The sequence below is a fragment of the Pituophis catenifer genome, unplaced genomic scaffold (assembly GCF_029215685.1).
Source record: "Pituophis catenifer annectens isolate HBS135680 unplaced genomic scaffold, rPitCat1.0.hap2 SCAF_10, whole genome shotgun sequence".
Lineage (NCBI taxonomy): Eukaryota > Metazoa > Chordata > Lepidosauria > Squamata > Colubridae > Pituophis > Pituophis catenifer.
The window spans coordinates 27,351,526-27,369,928 of NW_027256890.1; positions in this window are offsets into that span (position 1 = coordinate 27,351,526).

Consider the following 18,403-nt stretch of genomic DNA (forward strand, 5'->3'; position numbering starts at 1 on the left):
AAAAAATCGAGATGGAAAAATTACAATCTTTTTGCCTGGGGAGGATAGTAGTAGTGAAAATGAATGACTAGACTTTTATTTAGGGACATGATTTGTTTTGAAAAGTTATATTAAGTAATCTTACGTTTGAATTGTTATGGGCTACTGACCAAACTTTCACTTTTGTCCTGAAGTATATTAACACTAAAGTTAATTTTAAGGAATGCTTTGCTGAAAATTTATATAAGCTTATAAAGAATGTTTTGTTGAAGAATAAATATAAACTTGTGGGGTATAAGGAAAATATAAGTGGTGCAAGGGTTGAGGGAAGGTCTTTTACAATATTTTTTATAGATATCAAATAGTGAAGATGTTATTTGATTATAAGCAGTGTATTTGTAGAGAATAAGATGAATAAGTTTATGCAAAGTTATTAAGTAAGGCATGTTCCCAGGAAGAATTAATATGAGTTTATGGGGTAAAAAGTACAAATAAGGTTTTTACAATATAGTTTATTTAAGATTGGTTAAAATATTTTGTCAATGGGTTAATATATGTAAGGGTTGGAGATGTGATGGTTAATTGTAATTGGGTGCTGATTGTGCAATGCTGGAAGAAAGAAGACTTGCATATTATTGAAGAACGGACAAGAATGAAGTTGGATTCATTATTTTCAAACAATAATTGGTTTAAATAGTTATATTCAGATAACTGGTTTGGAGTAGAAGGCCTCCAAGGCAGGGGTGAAATGCTACCAGTTTGGGCAGGTGAGCCCGAACCGACAGTAATAATTGCTACCTTTTGCCCAAACCGATAGTTTAAAAATGCTTTAAAAAGTACGACAATCAGCTGAACCAGGCAATATCGGAGCTTTTTTAAAACTTTTTTTTAGCATTTTTTTACTACCAATCAGCTGTGAGAAATCAGCTGTGCCTGATTGTCTATGAGGTTCCTGCTTGTTGCAGGGGCCATTTCGTGTGAAGTTCAGCCGCTTTTGCATTGCGTGTGAGTCAGTTGTGCAGCTTTTGTGTTATTTTTGTGCAAAGTGTAATAATTTCTTTTTGAGCTCTCTGTGATTCTGTGAGGTTCCTGTTTGTTGCAGGGGCCATTTTGTGTGAAGTCAAGCAGCTTTTGCATTGTGTGTGAGTCAATTGTACAGCCACGCCCACCCAGTCACATAACCACCAAGCCACGCCCACCCGGTCAACTGCCCACCAAGCCACGCCCACAGAACCGGTAGGGAAAATTTTTAAATTTCACCACTGCTCCAACTTCCAACTGGGTCATTCTGGGAAAAGCACCTTTGGGTTAATTTTGGAGACACGCTGCTCCTGGAAACCTCCCCCCCCTTGATCAGTTTTGGGGTCCCTGGCACTTCCGGTGGCGCAGAGGCCCTCCGTGAGGGACGGCCCACTGACCTCTCAGCCACGGAGGGTGTGGTGTGGCTTGCCAACTCCTCAGCAGATGTGGCAGTGTCATAATAAATGCCTAACTACTATATCTCCCTGATCACCCGGACCTTCAAGGGTTAACTAACCACATATCCCATAATCCCTGTAACCACTCCTTACCTCTTAGCCCCTCCTCCTGGGTACAAAAGGTCCGACCACATGGTCCACAGATGATTCCAGATGTATACCTGAAAGAGAAAGGTACAAGGTCAGTGACCTCCAGTACCAACAGATCAATAATAAAGCTACAGAAAAGAATTGGAGTCTGTCTTTGAGTTATTGGGCTAGATCCAGCTTTTAACAGGCAGGGAAATGGCCAACGTTTTACCTGCCTGGGCTTCCTTGAAAAGCAAACTTCGGGAGTGGACCAGGGTTTCCGTGCTTCGGAAGGCTTTCATTGCTGCAGAGAAAAAGCAGCAAAGGCCCAGGAGCAATGTAAGCTTCCTGCAATCAGATCAGTTGGCAACCCTTGCTCCTTCACAGGGAGATACCAACCCAGAGGAATATATGGGCGGTCCTCGACTTACGACACAAGTGAGCCCAACATTGCTGTTCTGAAGCAAGACCGTTGTTAAGTGGATTTCCCCCCATTTTACGAACTTTCTTGCCATGGTTGTTAAGTGAACCACTGCAGTTGTTGGGTTAGAAACAGTTGTTGAGGAAAGAAGGAAGGAAGGAAGGAAGGAAGGAAGGAAGGAAGGAAGGAAGGAAGGAAGGAAGGAATTAAGGGAGGGAGGAGGGAAAGAGGGAAGGAGGGAAGGAAGGGAGGGAGGGATGGAGGGAAGAAGGGAAGGAGGGAAGGAGGGAAGGAGGGGAGAGGGAGGGGGAAGAGGATATGGGAATGACCTTTTAAAGATATTTTAGGACTTTTCTTGTCACATCTGTTAAGTGAATCACTGCAGCTCTCAAGTTAGAAACATGGTTGTTAAGTGAATCTGGTTTCCCCACTGACTTTCCTTGTCAGAAGGTCGCAAACTGTGATCGCTTGACTTTGGGACACAGCAACGGTCATAAATCTGAACCAGTGGCCAAGCGTCTTGTCAGATGTAAATGCCTTATTCTCTAATATGTAAATAATGTATATATGGAACATCAGGGGTTAACTTATTCTTTAGACTTTAATGTATTCATAATTTACCACTCCCATTCCTGGCTCCACCCCTTGTATATATAAGGAGCCATCCTCCCCATTTTCCTTGCTTCTATCTTGAATATTCAGCGAATATAGAATGCCTATTATGATTAAAGAGAAATATATTTAAATCTCTAACTTCTATTATCTTTATTGAGTCTGATCCTGAAAATATTGCAACAAGCTGGTAGCAGAGGATGGTTAATTGACTCGATAAGTAATTAAAAATGTCCAAGAAAGATAGGCCCAACACCAGGGCCTACAGCAAAGAAATAGAAACTGATCAAGAGATGATCAACGAATCCACTAATGCGATTTCGAGAGAATCCGAAGAATACACCACTGAAGAAGAAGAACTGATGAGTGAAAATAACGACCAGGAAGAAATTGAGATAGAAAATAACGAACTCAGGTCAGAGATATTAAAGATACTAAAAAGCCAAAAGAATGATGAAAGCCTCATCGCGGACCTCCAAGAGATGCTGAGGAACAGCGGAGCAGCGAGAGAGAAAAACGTCATTAAAGAAAAACCCAAAGATCAAAAAACTGTGAGTGAAATGACTACTGAGAAAATAGTTGTAAAAAAGAAAAGATGTGACCTCGCGCGAAATTTTGAATGGCAGCCATCTTGGTTTCAACGAACTTCAAAAGAGAGTGAAGCAGAGCCAATCAAAACGCTCAGTTCAAAATTTCTGGCGCGAAAAACGCTATCAGACGAAGAAAGTGAAAAAGAAGTCTCAAACTCTTCAGATGAATCAAAATCAGAAAGTGAAGACGATTTAACAAAGTCTCAAGTAAAGTCAGCAATGAAAACGCTTTTTGCTGCTTTTGGGCCAAGATTGAAAATTTCCAAGACATCAACGAAGAAGCAAGAAATCAAACCGACAACTCAAGACCTGCACGCTCCCATCCTGACTTCGAAAACGACGACACCCGAGCCCAGAGAGCCATGCCGATTCCGTCCTACACCGCAGACAGAATCGAGTGCCAGCGCACACAAGAGAAAGAGAAGAACCGTCGCCATCACCAAAGCCCCAAAAACCGAGCCAGAGACCGACTCATCTGAAGAGGTGCGGATCGAGAGAGCTGAAATGGAGAGAACCTTCCACAACGGCGCCAAAGAAGAAATGAGCAACGCGCATGTGCAAAACTACGTAGACGGCCCCGAAAGACTTGAACTGGCCAGAGAACCGCGCAGACTCGTTACAAGCATCCCAATGCCGTTCTGTAATTTCCTGCACTTGAGAGACCACGGACTGCCTCAGGTTGTAAGTAATGGACAAAATAATGTGGGGAACTTACCCAGTGACTTCCCAAAACTTAGAGTTGATGGCATTAACTTACAAGAGTGGTACCAACAGCTTCAGGTTATTTTCATGAAAGAAAATTTACTATTCTTTATAACTAGTCCTCCAAGAAGACCTTGGACTTTAAAAATAGATTGTTTACATCATAGAGCATTTTTCATAATAATTTCTAGCGTGTCTCCTGCAATGTATCATAGCATCAAACCAAACCTAACTGTATCAGAAATAATTCAATGCATGTTTAATCTATTTCACAGCGATAGCGTAGCCACAACCACAAGAATGTCTAAGGATTTCTTTTCTTCTAGAGTGAAACCAGGGGTTTCTATAAGTGAGCATTTGATAAATCTAAACAAAATAAGAGCTGAGCTGCAATTGAGGGGGGAAGTGATTTCAGATCAAACAATGAAAAGTGTTATTATCAATTCACTTGATCCATCATGGGATAGCTTTATGTCACACTTAGATACCATTAATTTGGGATATTTATCAATAGAAAGTCTATCTAACAAATTGATAGCAGAAGACAATTCAAGAAAAAATCGTTCCAGTAACCAAACAGAACACAAATCTTTTAGGAAAGTAGTCTTTCAAGATAAATATAATGAGGCCTTTAGATGCCACAATTGTGGATCCAGGGAACACAGTAGAAGAGACTGTCCCAAAGTCCCAAGGGAGAGACATAGGCCAGAATATAGGAGCAAATACAATTACAGACAATCTTCCACAGATAGACACAAATATAGAAGTCCACCAAATTACAGAGAAAGTAGAGGGGGTAGAGAAAATTCAAAAGAGAGAAAATCTGGGTCACTAAATGGGCTAAATAAACAAGACAGCACCAGAACACAACAAGATGAGAACAATAATTGGCTTATTGATTCTGGTGCAACAAATCACACCACTAACAACAAAAGTATATTATCTTCATTTACAGAAGATAAGTTTGTGATAAAGGTAGCTAATCAAGAAAAGGTTCAAGTATTAGGCAGAGGAAATGTGACCTTGCCTGGTTTAGGGAAAATAGAGGGGGTATTATTAATCCCAGAAATACCTCACAACATACTGAGTGCTATAAAACTAAGCAGAGAATCTGACATCAATATAGTTTTCTCAAAGGGGAAAGCAACTATAGAAAAGAACAAAACAAATGTAGGTACTGTGATGATAAAAGGGGGTCTACCCTATCTGATAACCAAAGAAAGATGGTTACATAACATTGATTCAAATATGGAAGATTGTATTGAAGCAGGTGATGAAAATGTCAGTAACAGTGACAATGATGAATGTAAAATAACTCATGATAACAAAAATACACACAATGAGAAGAAACCAAAAATAGGTAAACCAATTCATGATGAGTGTGCTCACATCTTACATAGGAAGTTAGGACATGCAAGCTTTCCCGTAGTACAAAAAATGACTGAACACGCAGAAGGTGTCAAAATAAAAAATTGTGAAAATTATTTGGAATGCTCAGTATGTAAATCCACCAAACTAAAAACCAGTCCCAGACCAAAAAAATCTAACAGATCAACTAACAATATTTTTGATTTGGTACATATGGACTTAGTTGGTCCATTAACTCCATCAATTACCTATAGAAAACGTTACTTCCTAACAATAGTGGATGATTACAGTCGCTATGGTTTTGTTTACACATTAAAGCACAAGGATGAAACCTTTCAGAAATTTAAGGAATTCTACAAACGCATAGAAACACAGCATAATATCAGAATAAAACAAATTATGACAGATAGGGGATGTGAATTCATGTCTAAAGAATTCTCCCAATGGTTAAAGGATAGAGGGATGCTACATTTCACGTCCAATCCATTTTCTGCATTTCAAAATGGGATTGCAGAGAGAAAGAATTCCACACTACAAACCATGATTAGATGCACATTAGAGGATGCTGGTTTAGGCAAACAATTTTGGTCAGAAGCCTTACATTATTCAAATTACACTCAAAATAGAACATGGTCCAGTATTGTGAATAAGACACCATATGAGGTGATGTACAATAGAAAACCCAAATTAGCACACATGCACATATTTGGAGTTACTGCAGACGTACACATACCTAAACAATTGAGGAGAAAGGGAGAAAACGTATCCAGGAGATTAAGATTCATGGGATACGAAACTGGAACCAAAGGGTACAGATTCATTGATAATAATAACAAATTTATAGTATCCAGAACAGCTGTGTTCCATGAGCAGGCCAATTGGTCTAAATTGCACCTTAATGAAATATTTCCTAATAAAAGCAAAGATAATATATCTTGCGAGGAAGGAACAACAGAAAATCAAAATATTAACAAAAGTAAGAACAAAACCAAAACTTGGACAAATAGCCAGCATAAAATAAAGACAGACACATTAACAAAAAAGGAAGCCAGATATTTGCATGACAACCATAGCAAACCTGAAAGAAATATTAGAAACAATAGAAACCAAATACCAAATAAATACAAAGATTACATAATGCATATGGATGGAGAACAAATAACACCTAATACATATGAGGAAGTATTGAAACTTCCCCGTGAAGAAAGAGAAAAATGGGAACTAGCTATGGAAAAAGAGATGGAAAGTTTACAAGGATTAAATGTATTCACACCTGCGATCGCACCTAAGGATAAAACAATTATAGGTACCAGGTGGATTTATAAAATTAAGAATTTAGAAGGAGGTAATACCTTATACAAGGCCAGACTAGTTGCACAAGGTTATGCACAAAAATATCCAGAAGACTATACTGACACTTATTCACCAACAGTGAGAACAGAGAGTGTCAAAACAGCTCTTGTAGTAGCATCTGCACTCAATCTGGACGTGTTTCAATATGACATACAGACTGCATACTTACACGCAAAATTAGATAAGGAAATATATGTAAGAGCACCACACAGTCAATACACTAATAAGAACGAAATTTGGTTATTAAATAAGAGTCTGTACGGATTGAAGCAATCTGGCAAAAGATGGTACGATTGTTTGGTAAAAGTACTTAAGACCATGGATTTCAACGCCACCACTGCTGATAACTGTTTCTTTGTAAAAAAGAGTAATGATCATATTGAATTTGTATTAATTTATGTGGATGATATTTTATATATTGGAAAGCATAAAGAGAGCAGGGAAATCTTTGTAAATAAGTTAAACGAACATTTCTCATTGAAATCACTAGGTAGAGTGAATAAATACCTTGGTGTACAAATTAACAAAACTAAAAGGGGATTCAAACTTACTCAGAAAGATAAAATCATTGAACTTCTAAACAAATGTAACTTAAATAATGCCAAAACATGTGACACACCTATGCAAACTGATTTTCTTAGAAACACTGATGAATCTTCCCCTGAGTTTAAAGACAACACATTTTACAGATCAGTTATAGGTTCACTCCTTTATATATCTAATTGGACTAGGCCAGATATTGCATTACCTCTCAATTTATTGTCAAGATATGTTAGCAAACCAACCTTGTATCATTGGGAAGCTGTCAAAAGAATTTTAAGATATCTGAAAAGTACATTAGATTTTTGTTTAATATTGGAACCAAATAATGACAAAGAACCAAAAATTACTTGTTATGCTGATGCAGATTGGGCTGGTGATACATCATGCAGAAAGAGTACCTCTGGTTATGTTTTTCTATTGAACGATTGTCCAGTTTACTGGTATACTGGTAAACAAGAACTGGTAGCCACTTCTACCACAGAAGCGGAATATGTTTGCTTGTCTAAAGCTGCAAATAACCTTGTATGGTTCAATGATTTGATCACAGATGTTTGGAAGAAACCTACTTTACCATTTATTATGCATGAAGACAATAAAGCGGCCATTGAAATATCTAGATCCGATGCAATTGGACAAAGGTCCAGGCATATTGATATAAAATTTAAGCACGTGAGACAACTATCTCAAGACGGATTCATCAAAGCAATACATTGTGATACTTCTGAACAATTAGCTGATATATTAACAAAACCCTTACCTTCTAAACAACACAAATATTTAACTTCTAAATTATATGTATTATATTGTCCTGAATCTGAATGTAACTGGTGTTGTATAACGAACCGGCATTTAGAGGGGGATTTGTCAGATGTAAATGCCTTATTCTCTAATATGTAAATAATGTATATATGGAACATCAGGGGTTAACTTATTCTTTAGACTTTAATGTATTCATAATTTACCACTCCCATTCCTGGCTCCACCCCTTGTATATATAAGGAGCCATCCTCCCCATTTTCCTTGCTTCTATCTTGAATATTCAGCGAATATAGAATGCCTATTATGATTAAAGAGAAATATATTTAAATCTCTAACTTCTATTATCTTTATTGAGTCTGATCCTGAAAATATTGCAACACGTCTGATGCTGGGCTTTTTTTTTCTGGCAGCCAGCAAACACGCTGCTGCCCATTGGGAGACTAAGGAGACTATGATAGATCTATCTCGGACTTATAAGTCCTCATCAGTTAGCCACACCCTCATCCCATGTATCCTCCCTGTAAAGGTACAGTATTTGTTTGTTTTTTTTCCTTTCCTTTTCATAGGCTTTATGTGTATTTCTCTTTAGCCAGGTTCTTCTGCTGCACCGGCTAGAGGAGTTAGGGGTGGGGGGCACCGTCCTACGGTGGTTTTCCTCCTTTCTCTCTGACCGGTCGCAGTCTGTGTTGACAGGGGGGACAGAGATCGACCTCGAGGCACCTTGTGTGTGGGGTGCAGCAAGGGTCGGTCCTCTCGCCCCTTCTGTTCAACATTTATGTGAAGCCGCTGGGTGAGATTATTCGTGGTTTCAGGGTGAAGTGTCATCTGTATGCTGATGATACTCAGCTGTACATCTCCACCCCGGACCACCCCAACGATGCCCTTGAAGTGATGTCCCGGTGCCTGGAGGCCGTGTGGATCTGGATGGGGAGAAACAGACTCAGGCTCAACCCATCCAAGACCGAGGGGCTGTGGTTTCCGACATCCCGATATAGTCAGTTGGTGCCATCACTGACTATTGGGGGCGAGTCACTGGCCCCCACGGAGAGGGTTCGCAACTTGGGTGTCCTCCTGGACTCACGGCTGTCTTTAGAAGAGCACATGACGGCCGTGGCCAGGGGGACTTTTTATCAGGTCCGCCTGATTCGCCAGTTGCGTCCCTTTCTGGATCGGGACTCGTTAAATACGGTCACTCATGCTCTCGTTACTTCCCGCTTGGACTACTGCAATGCTCTCTACATGGGGCTCCCCTTGAGGAGCACCCGGAGGCTCCAGCTGATCCAGAATGCGGCCGCGCGGGTGGTTATGGGAGCGACGTGGCGCTCCCATGTGACCCCCCTCCTGCGCGAGCTGCACTGGCTCCCGGTGGTCTTCCGGGTGCGCTTCAAGGTTTTGGTTACCACCTTTAGAGCGCTCCATGGCATCGGACCGGGGTATCTACGAGACCGCCTTCTGCTACCAATAGCCTCTCACCGACCAGTACGCTCCCATAGAGAGGGGCTTCTCAGGGTGCCGTCAGCCAAACAGTGTCGACTGGCGGCCCCCAGGGGGAGAGCCTTCTCTGTGGGGGCACCTACCATCTGGAACGAGCTCCCCCCAGAGATACGGAAGATCCCGGACCTGCGCACGTTTCGCCGTGCTCTCAAAACTTTTCTATTTCAGCAAGCTGGCCTGGCTTAACTCCCATCTTTTAAATTTTTAAATTTTTTAATTCATGATTTTACAAATTGGGTGTTTTAATCTGTGTTTCGGCCGAAATATTTAATAATTTTAAGGTTTTTTTTTAATATTTGTATTATCTGTATTTTATCTTGGCTGTTCACCGCCCTGAGTCCTTCGGGAGTAGGGCGGTATAGAAATTTGATTAATAAATAAATAAATAAATAAATAAATAAATAAATAAATAAATAAATAAATAAATAAATAAATAAATAAATAAATAAATAAATAAATTTCTCCTTAGTTCCAGGTTGTTTCTCTCCTTCATCAGTTCCCATCTGTTTCCTCTTGTTCTGCTTTGAGATCTTCTCCAAGAGGATCTACTTGATCCTTCAGATCTTCCAGGGGTGCACCCATCTTTGTAGAAGAGACACCACTCTAGCTGAGTCCATCCTGTTCCTGATGATTGTCTTCTTCTCCTTCTTCTGTCCTTCCCAGCCTTGAAGACTTCCCAGAGAGTGAGGCCACACCTGCTACTACCTTGGAAGCCATTTCCTTCCTGCCCCCCATCTCTTACCTCGAAGGGGTGCTGAAGAACATATCCCAGTCCTCTCACGCTAAAGATCTGGATAAGAGGATACGGCTGAATCATCGAGAATGTCTGGCGTCATAAAGAAGTCTCCAACCTCCGGGTGATACAGCAGCTGAGGAAGAAGAGTGGAGATACGGAGCATTAGCCAAGCCAAGGAAGGGAACTGCCCTGAGAGCCTCGACTAAAGATGCCACTTTCAGCCATTACGGGGAGAGAAAAAGAAAATACAGTCCTCGGTTAGTGACCACTGAAAGTCACAACGGCACTGACAAAAGGGACATGCCCATTTTTCAGACTTTCAGACCATTGTAGCATCCTCATGGTCATGTGATCAAAATTTGGGTACTTGCCGGTCCATATTTATGACGGTCGCAGTGTTTCGAGGTTACGTGATCCCTTTTGTGACCGTCTGATAGGCCAAGTCAATGGGGAAACCAGATTCACTAATTCATCAGATTGACCACCGTAAGAACTGCACTGCAGCGATTCACTTAACAACTGTGGCAAGGAAGGTCAAACAATGAGGCAAAACTTGCTTAAGAACTTTCGCTTAGCAACAGAAATTTGGGGCTCAGTTGTGGTCGTATATCGAGGACAACTTTTAGACGGAAATCACTGAAAGATCTGGTTTATCCTAAGTATTCGACCACAGCATTGGCTTAAGGACTGCTGAAATCACTTACTGACCACTGGAGGTTCTATGACAGTCATATGTCGAGGACTACAGTATGGCAAAAGGTAATGTAAATGATAGTTGTAAGAATACAAAACTGCCTATAATGCAAAGAGTAAAAGGAAATTGTGGTCATTGACTCTTCCTTCCTTCCTTCCTCCCTCCCTCCCTTCTTTTCCCTCCATCCCACCTTCCCCACCAACAACTTCTGGAGGGAAGCCCTTCCACCGATTAACAGACTAGCAGAAGACCTTGGAGACCCCCTGCTCAAGCAGCAGACCCTCTACAACAGGCACCCTCAAACTACGGCCCACGGGCAAAGAATACGGCCCGCGGGGTGGTGTGATTAAGCCCCGCCCCTTGCCCCGCCCCTAACTGCCTTATCTCCCAGCGAGCCAGCTGTAAGGCCAGCTGAGGGCCAGCTGAGGGGTGATCTCGCCGGTGCAGCCTGGAAAAGCAGCTCTGGGCTTGTAAAGAACTCCTTCAAATTAAAAGTCTTTAAAAACAATTTAAACGGGGGCTTAGGAAGGAGAAAGGCAAAAAAAATGAATCGGCCCCCTCTTTAAAACGTTGGAGGACCCCTGCTCTACAACCTCAGACAAATGGCTGTCCAGAATATTGGGGTGCATCCCAAGGTCTCCTCACCCCCGAGAAGAAAAGCTTCCCGATGGTCTTCTCTCTTAGATCGGGACGGGGCAGGTAGGTGTTGGCCTCTCTGAACATCACCTTGAGCTCCAGTTTAGAGAAGCTGACTAAATTCCCAAAAGAGCCAATATGGAGAGCTCAGACGAGATCTGCTGGTTAGGGAGAAAAAAACAAGCTAGAGAAATCATGATCTGAATTCAATTACTCAATGAATTACTCCATTTAGAGAATTTCTCACTGTCCCTCTCTTTCTCTCTCTTTCTCTCCCTCCCTCTCTCTCTCCCTCTCCCCTCCCTCTCCCTCTCTCTCTCTCTCCCCCTCCCTCTCTCTTTCCCTCTTTCTCCTTCTCCCTCCCTCTCTCCTCTTCCTCTCTCTCCCCCTCCCTGTTCCTCTCTTTCTCTCTCCCTCTCCCCTCCCCTCCCTCTCCCCACTCTCTCTAGCTTTCTCTCTCTCTCTGCCTTTTCTTCTTCCTCTCCCTCTCCCCTCCCCTCCCTCTCCCCACTCTCTCTAGCTTTCTCTCTCTCTCTCTGCCTTTTCTTCTCTCTCCCCCTCCCAGTTTCTCTCTTTCTCTCTCCCTCTCCCCTCCCCTCCCTCTCCCCACTCTCTCTAGCTTTCTCTCTCTCTCTGCCTTTTCTTCTCCCTCTCCCTCTCCCCTCCCCTCCCTCTCCCCACTCTCTCTAGCTTTCTCTCTCTCTCTGCCTTTTCTTCTCCCTCTCCCTCTCCCCTCCCCTCCCTCTCCCCACTCTCTCTAGCTTTCTCTCTCTCTCTGCCTTTTCTTCTTCCTCTCCCTCTCCCCTCCCCTCCCTCTCCCCACTCTCTCTAGCTTTCTCTCTCTCTCTGCCTTTTCTTCTTCCTCTCCCTCTCCCCTCCCCTCCCTCTCCCCACTCTCTCTAGCTTTCTCTCTCTCTCTGCCTTTTCTTCTTCCTCTCCCTCTCCCCTCCCCTCCCTCTCCCCACTCTCTCTAGCTTTCTCTCTCTCTGCCTTTTCTTCTTCCTCTCCCTCTCCCCTCCCCTCCCTCTCCCCACTCTCTCTAGCTTTCTCTCTCTCTCTGCCTTTTCTTCTTCCTCTCCCTCTCCCCTCCCCTCCCTCTCCCCACTCTCTCTAGCTTTCTCTCTCTCTCTGCCTTTTCTTCTTCCTCTCCCTCTCCCCTCCCCTCCCTCTCCCCACTCTCTCTAGCTTTCTCTCTCTCTCTGCCTTTTCTTCTCCCTCTCCCTCTCCCCTCCCCTCCCTCTCCCCACTCTCTCTAGCTTTCTCTCTCTCTCTGCCTTTTCTTCTCCCTCTCCCTCTCCCCTCCCCTCCCTCTCCCACCCGCTGCCACTTGTAGCCAACCTCTTTTGTCTTTTAATTTCTTACAGGACCAGGAAGAAAATGGCTTCGAACAATCCATCAGGAGTCACCGTCATGTCCCAGCATCTAACCTTCTCCAACTGACTGAACTCCTCCTGATAGCCGGCACATAATATTAAATTTTTGATGGCTTGCACCGCATTGCTAAATCCAAGAAAGGAGGAAGAGTTGGGGCCAATCATTCAGCCGAGGCCCCCTGCAAAGCCCAGGCTTGCGCTGACACCGATCGGCCTCCCGCTGCTGTTCAGGAGAGCACTCGGCGGCTTGTGCAGCAACCACAAAACACAATGCAAAACAAACAAGCAACAGCAACCAATCGGCCTCCCATTTTCTCTTCCCCCTCAAATAATAGAGTGGATTATTAGAGCTCCCGCTGGTTTGGTCAATTCCACGTTTCCTTGGCCTGCATCACCAAGAATGGGACAAAGTTCACTTTACGACTGTTTCCCTCAGCAGCAGAAATTTGGTGCTCCGTTGTAGTCTTACATCAACTTGGGGAAAACCTGAGGTTTTCATGTCCTCATGAACATGAGGTTCATGAGGACTTCCTTGAGGGGTCTGCCTTTTAGCGGCTTCTTGCTCTCCCACAAATTTCGGAAACATTCGTCAGAGAGTTCTGAGAAGAAGAGACAGACAGAGATTGATGGGCAATTTGATGGGACAAGTCTTCTCAAAGCGAAGAGAGAAAAAATGTGCTTAGACTAGACTGATCCTGAGGGAAGGGTCAAACGTGTCATAACTCTCGAGTCCCTGATCTTCATGTTCTTAGACAACCGTCTTGAGGAGGAACTTTGAACTCCATATATGGAATTGGAATTTTTTCCAATTCCATATATGGAGGAGGGGGTCAACTTATTTTCCAAAGCAGCAGAAGGCAGGAAGAGAAGCAACGGATGGAAGCTACTCATGGAGAGAAGCAGCCTGGAATTAAGGAGAAACTTCCTAACAGTGAGGACAATCAACCAGTGGAACTTCTTGCCACCAGAAGTTGTGAGTGCTTCATCACTGGAGGCTTTTAAGAAGAGACTGGATAGGCATTTGTCTGGGATTGTGTAGCATCTCCTTCTTGAGCAGGAGGTTGGACTAGAAGACCTTCAAGGTCCCTTCTGGCTGTGTTCTGATAGATAGATTGATTGGTAGTGTGGGGTGGGCTGATGTGATGGGACAAGGTGGTTCCATAGGTAGCCCAGCCCTGTAGCGTCTATACCTGGATATGAAGGCAGGACGGCGTCTGGAGTGGGTTTACTCCCCCAAGGCCTTTACCTCTTGGGCCTCCTTGGAAAGGGAGGGGGCTCTTTCAGGCCAGGCTTCATCTCCCCCTGAGAAGCCTTCAGAGGGGTCCTGGCAGATGTCCTGCGCACCAAATCAGGTAGCACCAGCGCTGGAGGCTGCACCTTCTTCCTCATGTCCAATTGAACTGGGGAAGACGTCACAATCAGAGGCAAGGCCTCCATGGTTCGCTGACTGGCTAAAGAACCGGATGGGTGGGAGCCAGAGAAGAGGACTTCCTGATTGTCCCACTGACGCAGGTCATTGTTGCTGATTTGTGACTCTGACTCCTTGCTGTCCTTCTTCAGGAAGGGAAGCTTTTTCAGCCTATGATCCATCCTGTTGTGAAGAGTGAGTGTTGGAACTGGAGTAGAGTAGAGTAGAGTAGAGTAGAGTAGAGTAGAGTAGAGTAGAGTAGAGTAGAATAGAATAGAGTAGAGTAGAGTAGAGTAGAATAGAATAGAATAGAATAGAATAGAATAGAATAGAATAGAATAGAATAGAATAGAATAGAATAGAATGAGCTGGAAGGGATCTTGGAGGTCTTCTCTTCCAGCCCCCTGTTCAAGCAGGAGAACCTATAGATTTCAGATAAGTGGCTGTCTAGTTTCCACTCTAGGGATTCACTTAACAACGGTGGCAAGAAAGGTTGTAAAATGGGGCAAAACTCACTTAAGGACCGTCTCGCTTAGCAACCTCAATTTTGGCCTAGATTGTGATGGCAAGTCAAGGGTTGCCTGCGTTTCAGTTTCCTTGCAGACCATCCAGAATCTCTTCCTTTGTGAGATGGACAATCCTTTCACTTAGATGAAGAAAGAAAGAAAGTTTGTTTTGAAGGGGGCGATTTTGGTGATTCAATGCAGCTTCTGGTTTCCGAGCTGAGTTTGCTTCAGTTGCTTTAAACACCGGCAGCTCTTTAAATTTCGAGTTTCTTGGCCTCTTCAGCTTTGAACAACCTTCATGGCATCAGATCTTCCTACCGTCAGTTTTGCACCTAACCATTCCTTCTTTCTCACGGGGTTACACGGCACATCAAGGTGTCTGCGCTTTCTCCAGAGATTTGAGCTGCCATTCACTTGCTGAACGTTTTCTGGATTGGACAAAAATAGTTTCTTTACTGGAAGAGACTTTAGACATGAAATAAACGCTAATAAGTCAAACAACAATAGGAGAGCGTGTTATGTTCAGGGTCCCAGCGTCTGTGAGAAATATACCCTATTAATAATGTCTTTGTGTATTTTGAATGTCCTCGCTGAGCCAAATTATCTGCTGTTTCCACGAGTCACAGCTATTGTCTTAATCAGTTGAACTTTGAACTGAGTAGAATTCTCCAATTATTTCAGAATAAGAGAGTTGGAAGGGACCTTGGAGGTCTTCTAGTCCAACCCCTAGCTCAGGCAGGTGACCCTACAATCATCTCAGACCAATCATCTCAGACCAATCTCTTCTGAGAAGCTTCCAGTGTGGTTGGAGTTTCAACTTCAGCTTCAACTTCTGGAGGCAAGTTGTCCCACTGGGTGAATGTTCTAACGGTCAGGAAATCTCTCCTTAGTTCTAGGTTGCTTCTCTCCTTGATGAGTTTCCACCCGTTGCTTCTTCTCCCGCCCCCTTCTTCTTTGGGGCAGCCCCTGAGATATTGGAAGACTGCTATCCTGTCTCCCCTAGTCCTTCTCTTCATCAAACTAGACATAGCCGCCCTGAGTCTTCGGAGAGGGGCGGCATATAAATTCAATTGATTAAATTAAATTAAATTAAATTAAATTACCCAGTTCCTGCAACCGTTCTTCATATGTTTTCGCCTCCAGTGGTATTAACACTTCATGGGCTCTTGATTCTCTCCCTCTGTTTACGCAGCCCAGAACTGTGTTGGCTTTTTTGGCAGCTGCTGCACACGGCTGGCTCCTATCTAAATGGTTGTCCACTAGGACTCCAAGATCCCTCTCACAGTCACCACTATTGAGCAAGGGACCACATCTACGGTACCTGTGCATTTGGTTTTTCTTCCCTAAAAGTAGAACCTTGCTCTTTTCACTCTTGAATTTCATTTTGTTAGATAGCGCCCAATGTTCAAGATCTGTCAAGATCCTTCCATATCTTGAGCCTATCTGCTGGAGTGTTGGCTATTGCTGCCAGCTTGGTGTCATCTGCAAATTTGATGAGTTCCCCATCTCTCCCCTCGGCCAACGTCAAATTGGCCACGCCCACCAAGCCATCAATGACCGTCTGATAGGCCAAGTCAATGGGGAAAACGGATTCACTTAAGAACCACGTGACTAACTTAACAACTACAGGTTGTACAGTGGGGCAAAACTTGCTGAAGAACTGTTTCGCTTAGCAGCAGAAATTTGGGGCTCAGTTGTGGTCGTAAGACGAGGACAATCTATAGAAGGAAATCACTGAAAGATCTTGTTTATCCTAAGTATTCGACCACGGCATTGGCTTAAGGACTGCTGCGATCACTTAGTGACCACTGGAGGTTCTATGATGGTCATATGTCGAGGAGTATACTATGGGAAAAGGTAGTGTAAATGACAGTTGTAAAAATACAAAACTGCCTATAATGCAAAGAGTAAAAGGAATTTGGGGTCATTGAGTCTTCCTTCCTCCCTTCCTCCCATCCGCCCTCCCTCCCTCTGCTTCCTTATTTATTTATTTATTAAATTTATATACCGCCCTATTCCTAAGGGACTCAGGGCGGTGAACAGCGAACGATAAAAATACATTTAATACAAACGTTAATAAAAAACCAATTAAAATATACTAAACACTCTGGTCCTAGATAATTCAAGACATCCCAGTTTAAAATAAAATCAAAAAGCAATATAAAGGGAAAGTTAGGCCAGGCCGGCCTGCTGAAACAGGAATGTTTTGAGGGCACGGCGGAAAGTGCGCAGATCCGGAATCTTCTGTATCTCTGGGGGGAGCTCGTTCCAGATGGTGGGTGCCCTCACAGAAAAGGCTCTCCCCCTGGGGGCCGCCAGTCGACACTGTTTGGCTGACGGCACCCTGAGAAGCCCCTCTCTATGGGAGCGTACTGGGCGGTGAGAGGCTATTGGTGGCAGAAGGCGGTCTCGTAAGTACCCCAGTCCTAAGCCATGGAGTGCTCTAAAGGTGGTAACTAAGACCTTGAAGCGCACCCGGAAGACCACAGGGAGCCAGTGCAGCTCGCGCAGGAGGGGAGCCACATGGGAGCGCCATGCTGCTCCCATAACTACCCGCGCGGCCGCATTCTGGACCAGCTGGAGCCTCCGGGTGCTCCTCAAGGGGAGCCCCATGTAGAGAGCATTACAGTAGTCCAGGCGTGAAGTGACGAGGGCATGAGTGACCGTATTTAACGAGTCCCGATCCAGAAAGGGACGCAACTGGCGAATCAGGCGAACTTCCTTCCTTCCTTCCTTCCTTCCTTCCTTCCTTCCTTCCTTCCTTCCTTCCTTCCTTCTTTCCATCCTTCCTTCCTTCCTCCCTCCCTCCCTCCCTCTGCTTCCTTCCTTCCTTCCTCCCTTCCTTCCATCCTTCTTTTCTTCTTCCCTCCCTCCCCATCAACAACTTCTGGAGGGAAGCCCTTCCACCGATTAACAGACTAGCAGAAGACCTTGGAGACCCCCTGCTCAAGCAGCAGACCCTCTACAACAGGCACCCTCAAACTACGGCCCACGGGCAAAGAATACGGCCCGCGGGGTGGTGTGATTAAGCCCCGCCCCTTGCCCCGCCCCTAACTGCCTTATCTCCCAGCGAGCCAGCTGTAAGGCCAGCTGAGGGCCAGCTGAGGGGTGATCTCGCCGGTGCAGCCTGGAAAAGCAGCTCTGGGCTTGTAAAGAACTCCTTCAAATTAAAAGTCTTTAAAAACAATTTAAACGGGGGCTTAGGAAGGAGAAAGGCAAAAAAAATGAATCGGCCCCCTCTTTAAAACTTTGGAGGACCCCTGCTCTACAACCTCAGACAAATGGCTGTCCAGAATATTGGGGTGCATCCCAAGGTCTCCTCACCCCCGAGAAGAAAACCTTCCCGATGGTCTTCTCTCTTAGATCGGGACGGGGCAGGTAGGTGTTGGCCTCTCTGAACATTACCTTGAGCTCCAGTTTAGAGAAGCTGACTAAATTCCCAAAAGAGCCAATATGGAGAGCTCAGACGAGATCTGCTGTCTTATGGGCCTGCTGGGTATCGTTTCTGAGTCGTGCATGTGTTGGGCCTCCCTCTCAGTGAGTGCATCTACTTTTACCTTTAGGATGGGGTGGTTCTCTTTCCATTCTTTGGCATTTACCCTTTTGTGTTTGGGTTTTTGTTTCTCGCGCGTCTCGCTTTCGGTTGTGTCTGGTTTGTTATTGGTCCTAGCATTGTCATCAG